The following is a 9,635-nucleotide window of genomic DNA, read 5'->3' as shown; positions in this document are numbered from 1 at the left end:
AGGGCTAGAACAAACCAATGTAAAGCATACGACACAAAAGTAAATTCCAAGGACCTGGATGTTAGACTAGAAACTATCAGATACATAGAGGAAAATATTGGCAGAATTCTTTTCTGCATAAATTTTAAAGACATCTTCAATGAAACAAATCCAATTACAAAGAAGACTAAGCCACATATAAGCGTATGGGACTACATCAAATTAAAAAGCTTCTGCACAGCAAAAGAAATCAATACCCAAACAAAGAGACCCCTCACAGAATGGAAGAAGATCTTTACGTGCCATACATCAGACAAGAGGCTAATAACCAAAATATATAAAGAGCTTGCCAAACTCAACAAGAAGAAAACAAATAACCCCTTCTAAAAATGGGGAGAGGACAAGGACAGAATATTCACCACAGAAGAGATACAAAAGGCCAAGAAACCCATGAAAAAAATGCTCCAAGTCTTTGACTGTCAGAGAAATGCAAATAAAGACAACAATGAGATACCACTTCACTCCTATGAGAATGTCACACATCATAAAAGGTAGCAGCAACAAATGCTGGAGAGGTTGTGGTGTCAAAGGAAGCCTCCCACACTGCTGGTGGGAATGTAAATTGGTCCAACTTCTGTGGAGAGCAGTCTAGAGAAAGAGAACTCTCAGAATGCTAGAAATGGACCTACCCTATGATCCTACAATGCCTCTCCTGGGGATATATCCTAAGGAACCCAACACACTCATCCAAAAAGATTTGTGTATACCTATGTCCTTAGGAGCACAATTTGTAACAGCCAAAACCTAGAAGCAATCCAGGTGTCCAACAACAGATGAGTGGCTGAGCAAGTTGTGGTACATATATATAATGGAATACTATTCAGCTATTAAAAATGGCGATTTCACCATTTTCAGCCCATCTTGGATAGAGCTTGAAGAAATCATCTTAAATGAAATAAGTCAGAAACAGAAAGTTGGGGAGTCGGGTGGTAGTGCAGCGGGCTAAGTGCACGTGGTGCAAAGCGCAAGGACTGGCATAAGGATCCCGGTTCAAGCCCCCAGCTCCCCATCTGCAGGGGAGTCGCCTCACAAATGATGAAGCAGGTCTGCAGGTGTCTATCTTTCTCTCCCCCTGTCTTCCTCTTCTCTCTCCATTTCTCTCTGTCCTATCCAACAACGACGACAACAATAATAACTAAAAACAATAAAACAACAAGGGCAACGAAAGGGAATAAATAAAGATTAAAAAAAAAAGAAACAGAAAGTTGAATATTGGATGATCTCACTCTCAGGCAGAAGTTGAAAAACTAGGTCAGAAGAGAAAACACAAGTAGAACCTGAACTGGAATTGGCATATTGCACCAAAGTAAAAGACTCTGGGGTGGGTGGGAGGAGAGTTCACGTACTGGAACATGATGGCAGTGGACCTAGTGGGGGTTGTATTGTTATGTGGAAAACTGAGACATGTTATACATGTACAAACTATTGTATTTACTATCAACAATAATCCACCAATAAAGAAAAAAATAGAAAAAATGTTGACCTACACACAGCAAAATTGTGCATGTGAAGGCCCAGACTTTTGTAAAAAATCATAATAAAAAAATAAAGCTATCTCTCCCAATCCATTCCCTAAGCCCTAATGTCCTCAGGCAGCCATATTATGTAACAGACTAATCTCTTGTGTTTGCATCTAGAAAGGTAAATGTATGTACCCTCTTTGAAAGAACTGAGTCAGTTGAACCATTTTCTAAAATTCTCATCAGGATGCTGACTTAACAACTCAATACTCAGTGCTTTTTGCACTTCACCTCTTCACATTAGCTGTGATTCTCACTAGCCACAGAAATAGCATGCTGATACAAATGAAGTGGGGTTTTGCTTCTGAAAAATGTATTGGTCTGTAGGAAAAAAATAGGTTAAAAGACAGATTACAGGTCCTTGAAAAGTTAGCTAATGTCTTCTCAGGAAACTTCTCAAGATAGACAGACAGAGTCAACCCATATCTGTGACCATGAGACAACTATTGCTGCCTGCCTAACTTCATGGATCCTGATGTTCATTTTCTTATTTTCTTTTCTCTAGCTAGGGAGACACCATAGTACTCCTTCACCACTCGTGAAGCTCCCCATCTTTGGGCACTACCATGTGTAATCTGGGGCTCAAACCTGGGTCATCACAAGTGGTAATGTGTGCACTCTATCTGGTGAGCCACCTACCAGGCACAGGATGCATAAGATTAATAATTCAATTCGCTGAATTAAGGTTCAGATTTTAGATGTATTTGAAAAACCCTAAAATAAAAAATCAAGTTTTGCTAAATAGCTTATAGTTCTGAGTTGGAATTTGAAGTACACACTGAAACCATTTATTTATTTTAGAGGAAAAAAAAAATCCAAGTCCTGTTTTTTAAAAAACCAATCCAGTATCAATTATCAGGCCTACACCTAAGTTATGATTTCTAAATATTCCACTAAAAAGCACCAGAGGTCCTTGAAAAATTAGTTAATGTCTTCTCAGGAAACTTCTCTGAGCCTAGAACATCCTGTCACACTCAATAGGAAGGGAACTGTCAAAAACTACTAGAGTTGATGTCCAAGTAGAAAAGGTCCCATGGGCCAAAAAATGGGCCAATTTAAGATTGGATAAGGGTAATAACTGTAACAGCTTGAAACATAACAAATGTACTAAAATTCATGAGTCTATGATAATAAAACTTAAAACAGACAATGAAAAACAAATGCTGTCACCTCTGGAGAATGTAAGAGAACTAACCTATTAAAAATTTTTGTTGATACATGACAACAACAGTCTTGTAAATCATCATTTCCTCCCAATAAAGTGATCTAATAAAAGGAAGAAATTGTTGACAGTCCAGGAGATGGCACAATGGGTACAATGCTAAGCTCACAGACATGAAGTCTCATGTTCAGTTTCCAGCATTGCATGTGCCAGTGCTTCTCTCTCTTTCTCATTAATAGATAAAAAAAAATTTAAAGAAAGTATCTTCTCAAAGTCAAATAGTAAAACATAGCAGCTCAGGAGGTGGTACTTTGGATAAGGATTAGATTCTAAAGTACGAGTTCCTAAATTTAATCTCCAGCACCACACAGACCAGAGATGTTCTGGTCCTCTCCCTCTCCCTCTCCCTCTCCCTCTCCCTCTCCCTCTCCCTCTCCCTCTCCCTCTCCCTCTCCCTCTCCCTCTCCCTCTCCCTCTCCCTCTCCCTCTCTTTCTCCCTCTCTTTCTCCCTCTCCCTCTCCCTATTCTTCTAAATAAATAAATTTTTTTTTTAATTAATAAGCCACACCAAAGAAGTCTATTTCCCAGATGGATCATTTCAATGTTCATATATGATATTCATATGAAAAAGAAACACTAAATAAGACATGAAGTTTACAATTTTAACCATTATTTTAAGTGCAGTGCTAGAGATTAAACCCAGGTCCATTACCATCAAGCCACCCTCCCCCTACAGTCCAACTTATCCTATTTTTATTCTACTTTCAGAATGAAAGCAAATGTATGTGTGTGGGGGAGGTAAAAAGAGCAAAGTGCTGCTCTGTAATCCATGGAGTCATCCTTGCTGCTTCCTATGCAAAGCCAAGGGTTGAACATAGAGATGCACACATTGCAGATGGACACTCTAGCCCAGATCTACTTCTCTGCCCCGCCTCTTTTTGATTGCCACCAAGGTAATTGCTGGGGCTCAGTGCTTGTATAATGGATGTACTGCTCCTGGTAGCCACTATTTTTTCCCTTTATTTCTCTATCGAAATAAGGTAAATAAGGAAGGGGTGAGAAAGACACACACCTGCAGCACTGCTTCACCATTTGGGAAGCCTCCCCTGTAGTAGCAGGGACTGGGAGCTTGAACTTGTGTCCTTGTACATGGTAACATGTGTGCTCAACCTGATGCACCACCACTGCCTGACCCCTACTAGGGCCTTTTTAACGAGTTTGTATTGTGGTTCCATAGTGTTGGGTATATTCACATTGAAGATGTTCTTAAGCAACCATTACAACCATCCACCTCCAGAACATTTTTGCCTTCTTCAGCTTAAATCTTATACCTATTAAACAACCTCCCTTTTGCTCTTCCTCCAGCCCGTCCATCGGTTATTTGTAACCAGTAAACGAAGGTTAAAAATAAATACTGCAACTCCCCAGCAATGCTTTTTTTTTTAAGGAAGACAACAAAAAAATACAACACTTGGTTTAATGCATAATTTGAATAAGCTTTGGTCATGGAACAACTTTATTACAATTTAAAAACTGTTGCTCTTAAAGTGCTTAATATGGGGAGTTGGGCTATAGCGCAGCAGGTTGAGTGCAAAGCTCAAGGACCCGTGTAAGAATCCCAGTTCAAGCCCCCAGCTCCCCACCTGCAGGGGAGTCGTCTCACAAATGGTGAAGCAGGTCTGCAGGTGTCTATCTTTCTCTCCTCTTCTCTCCATTTCTCTCTGTCCTATCCAACAGCAACGACAACAATAATAACTACAACAATAAAACAAAATGGGCAATAAAAGGGAATAAATAAATTAATTTAAAAATATTTTTAAAAGTGCTTAATATGAAATGGCTGAGGGGCTGGGAAGATAGTATGAAGGTTATTCAAAAGGATTTTCATGAATGAAGTTCCAAAGTGCCAGGTTCAATCCCCAGCACCACCATAAACCAGAACTGAGCAGTGCTCTGCCAAAAGAAGCTGTTGAAGGGGGCGAGGCGGTAGTGCAATTGACTGAGCGCACATGGTGCAAAGTGCAAGGACAGGCTAAGGATACTGGTTCCAGCCCCTGGCTCTCTATCTGCAAGGGAGGGGGGTCGCTTTATGGGCAATGAAGCAGGTCTGCAGGTTTCTATCTTTCTCTCCCCCTTTCTGTCTTCCCCTCCTCTTTCAATTTCTCTCTGTCCTATCCAACAACAGCATCAATGGCAACAATAACAGGACCAACAAGGGCAACAAAATGGGAAAAATAGCCTCCAGGAGCAGTGGATTTGTAGTGCAGGTACCGAGCCCCAGCGATAACCCTGGAGGCAAAAAAGATACCATCTTCCTAAACAATACTCTTAGCCCACCTGCATGTTAGCTGTCAGGCTCAAGCAAAAATTAGTAAAGTCATGGGCCCCTTGGAATATGCCTAAAATAAAGTTCTTAGCTTCCTCCAACATGAAGATCCCAAATTTCATCTGGTATACTCTTATCTTTAGTTTCCTGATTATTAAACAATTTGTTCTGCTTTATATCTTTTCATTTTTGCTTTTGTGAGTGGTGAAATAGTGCTGCAGGTGTTTCTCTGTCTCCCTCTCTATCACTCCCTTCCCTCTTGATTTCTACTGTTCTATGCAATAAATAAATAAATAAAGATAAAAAGACTGTTAGAATTACAGTGATTATTATTGGGTGGGTGGGAGGAAGAGGCTGAACTTTGGTGGTGTGGAACAATTTCTCTGTAATCTTTTAATCTTATAAATCATTATTTAATCACTATAAAAGTATAAAAAATAAATAATAAGTAGGGGACCATGGAGATAGCACAATGATTATGCAAGAGTTTCATGCTCATATGTCCTGGGTTCAATCACTGGCACCACCTAAATCAGAGTTGGACAGTGCTCTGCTTAGTAACAGAGAGAGTGGAACAGAACTGATAAATCTTAAAAAAAAAAAAAAAAAACTAGCAAAAAGATAACCACAAAAATACTTGAGGCTACTACCAGATTCCTACTTAAGTACCAAAAGCACAGAGAGGGGACCTAAAATTAAGAGCTTATCTATGTGAGCAAAAAGTCAAATGCAATCAGATATCCATGCTATTCTTTAGAAACCTTTTTAGGGTTATCAGTAGAATCTTGAAGCCTAAAGATGACACTTAGGGATTAGTTTCAGAAGTATCCCACTCCCTGAACAATGCCAGTCCATTCGGTGTGATGTCAAAAACATGAGAGAGCCAAACACTGAACTTCTAGCCTTTCTATTAAAAATCATTTTTAAACTATGAGAAGATGAAAAAGAAAAAATATATATTCCATGTTCTATCAGGGAACAGAGTAAACACAAGTTACGTAGAATTTTAATGAAAATAAAAGAGTGAGAAAATAAAATTGTTGGTTTAATCTCTAAGTATTGATATTATGTACTCTGGAGAGCACTTTAGAATCACCCGGGGGAACTTTAAAGCATTCTAATGGCCCGGCCCTATCCCAGATCAATTATATTTGAATCTCTGGGGTGGGATTCAGGCTTTGTACTTTTTTTTTTTTTTAGCTTCCAGGGTTATTGCTGGGGCTCAGTGTCAGCACTATGAATCCACTGATCCAGGTGGCCATTTTTTCTCTTTTATTGGATAGAACAGACAGAAATCGAGAGAGGAGGGGGAGACAGAGAGAGAAAGGTAGACACCTGCAAACCTGCTTCACCGCTTGTGAAGCATCCCCTCTGATTAGAACCTGGATCCTTGTTCGGGTCCTTGCACTTAGCACTATGTGTGCTTAACTAGGTGCACCACCACTCTGCCCTGTAATTTGTACTTTAAAAAACTCCCCAGGTGCCTCAATTGTGCAGCCACTTAGGAATCCAGTGCACTACAGGGAGTTCATCCAGATTTTTGAATATCAAATACTCTTAATTAAAACAGGATAAACAAACCAGACACCCTGGGGTACAATATCTTGAAATATCATCTAACTGAATACAAACTATAATTTTAACAATGTTTTGTAAGTCAAATTTTCTTGATTTTTTTTCTTCTTCAGCTATGTCCACAATTAATGCCTCTTATATTTAGATATTTTCCTCAACACACTTATGGCAAGCATGAGATACAAATTAAGTGAGAAGGATAAATCTTAGTCACACACACACACACACACACACACACACACACACCGTCCTCCTTGACTGGCCTTTTAGAAAGATGAAAACTAACTTCTCTTAAATGCCTCAAAGCAAAATAATTAAAATGTATTTGGGGATAAACTTATGAAACTCAATGAGGTATTTCCTTATATTTTCATAGTCACACACTCAGGGTCAATCTTGGAAATAGCTGCATATTTTGACTGCCAAACAGTTCTGTGAAATTACATCACAGGAGGGCTGTTCTCTGTGGGATTTCTGAATAGTACGCATCCCTGCCCTGCGGCCATTTGGGGACCTGCCTGCTGAGTTGTGGAGGGGTAACTTTTTTCCAAAATGCGAACTGTCCCTAATTACACATCATCATGATAATTTTCCCAGACTAAATGGAAGAGAGTACACAACCCCGACTGAGAACACTCAATAAACATGAACAGAAAAGCCAACTTTGGGCGGAGGAGATAGCATATTGGCCATGCAAAAAGACTTTCATGCCTGAGGTACCAAACACCCCAACTTCAGTCTCCAACACTATGATAAACCAGAGATGAGCAGTGCTCTGGTAATAAATAAATACATGGGAGTCAGGCGGCTGCGAAGCAGGTTAGGCGCACGTGGCGTGAAGCTCAAGGACCAGCTTAAGGATCCCTGTTCCAGGCCCCGGCTCCCCACCTGCAGGGGAGTCGCTTCAGGCTTTACAAGTGGTGAAGCAGGTCTGCAGGTGTCTATCTTTCTCTCCCCCTCTCTGTCTTCCCCTCCTCTATCTATTTCTCTCTGTCCTGTCCAACAATAATGACATCAATAACTACAACAATAAAACAACAAGGGCAACAAGAGGGAATAAATATATAATAAAAAGGAAGAAAGAAAGAAATGAAACTGGCAAATATTAACTCTTTCAGATCAAGAGGATAGTTGTGAGAACATCTCATTACTTAGCTTCCAGGTAGTTGCATATTTCCTACCACAATATAATATAAAGAAAGAGAAGTGTACATCTGGGACAACAACAATCCTGTTAATAACATTCCTTTAATAAAGTGATACTGAAGTTGGGGAGGGGAAGAAGTAGATTTTCGAAAGGGGCTGGGAAAGGGGTGATGGAAATGTTCTAAAACTAGACAATGTTTGTATGAATCGGTGATCTCACTAAAATTCATGGAACTGTGCACTCTTGATGGATTTTGAGCCAGCAAAATAGCTTACTTGGAACAGTGTGTCTGCTTTTTCATGTGCAAGAGGAAGGCGTCAGGCCAGCCCACATCACATTGTAGGTCGCTTCCAAGCTGTGGTGTCTTTCACGGTGTCTCTATTGACAAAAAAACAAATGAAACAAAAGTTGGCCTGGAAGCAGTGAAGCCCAGCAGTGACAGAGAGAGAGAAAAAGAGAGAGACAGACAGAGAGAGAGAAAGAGAGAGAGAAGAGAAGAGAAAAGAAAAAAAAAGAAAAAGAAAAAGAAAAGGAAAAAGAGAAAGAAAGGATGGGGGTCGGGCTGTAGCACAGCGGGTTAAGCGAACAGGACGCAAAGCGCAAGGACCCACCGGGGCCAAGAATCTGGGTTTGAGCCCCCGGCTCCCCACCTGCAGGGGAGTCGCTTTCACAGGCGGTGAAGCAGGTCTGCAGGTGTGTTTCTCTTCCCCTCTCTCTTCCCCTCCTCTCTCCATTTCTCTCTGTCCCATCCAACAACAATGACATCAATAACAATAATGATAATAACCACAACAACGATTAAAAAAAACGGGGCAACATAGCCTTCAGGAGCAGTGGATTCGTGACCAAGCCCCAGCAATAACCCTGGAGACAAAAAAAAAAAATGAATTTATGACTGTCAAACAATTTTTTTGTTATTCTTTGGATGGAAATCTTGTTTGGATTAAACAAAAAGGGTTTTAAAATATTATCTAACTTTACCGTTTTCAGCCGATCGTGGATGGACCTTCAAAAAGTCATGTTAAGTGAAATAAGTCAGAAACAGAAGAATGAATAGGGATGATCTCACTCTCAGGCAGAAGTTGAAAAACAAGATCAGAAGAGAAAACACAAGCAGAACCTGAACCGGAGTTGGCGTATTGCACCAAAGTAAAGACTCTGGGGTGGGTTGGGGGGGGGGGGTGAAGAACACAGGTCCAAGAAGGATGACAGAGGACCTAGTGGGGGTTGTATTGTTATATGGGAAACTGGCAAATGTTATGCATGTAGAAACTATTGTATTGTAATAGCAGAAGTACACTAGAGTCTGCAGTGAGTATTCCCCTAACACTTCCTCTCCACTTTTCCAAGCTTTGGGTCCATGATTGCTCAACAATTTGTTTGGTTTTGTATGTTAACTCTCTTTTCAGTCACCAGGTTCCAGGTGTCATCAGGATGCCGGCCAGACTTCCCTGGATTGAAGACCCCACCAATATGTCCTGGAGCTCAGCTTCCCCAGAGACCCACCCTACTAGGGAAAGAGAGAGGCAGACTGGGAGTATGGACCGACCAGTCAACGCCCATGTTCAGCGGGGAAGCAATTACAGAAGCCAGACCTTCTACCTTCTGCAACCCTCAATGACCCTGGGTCCATGCTCCCAGAGGGATAGAGAATGGGAAAGCTATCGGGGGAGGGGGTGGGATATGGAGATTGGGCGGTGGGAATTGTGTGGAGTTGTACCCCTCCTACCCTATGGTTTTGTTAATTAATCCTTTCAAAAAAAAATAGAATAAAATAAAAATTTCACTAAAAAAAATTAAAAAATAAAGAAACTATTGTATTTACTGTCGAATGTAAAACACTAATTTCCCAATAAAGAAATTTTT

Source organism: Erinaceus europaeus, chromosome 16 (assembly GCF_950295315.1).
Source record: "Erinaceus europaeus chromosome 16, mEriEur2.1, whole genome shotgun sequence".
In the NCBI taxonomy this organism is placed as follows: domain Eukaryota; kingdom Metazoa; phylum Chordata; class Mammalia; order Eulipotyphla; family Erinaceidae; genus Erinaceus; species Erinaceus europaeus.
The sequence above is the reverse complement of the archived record's forward strand: the minus strand, read 5'-3'. Positions refer to the sequence as shown.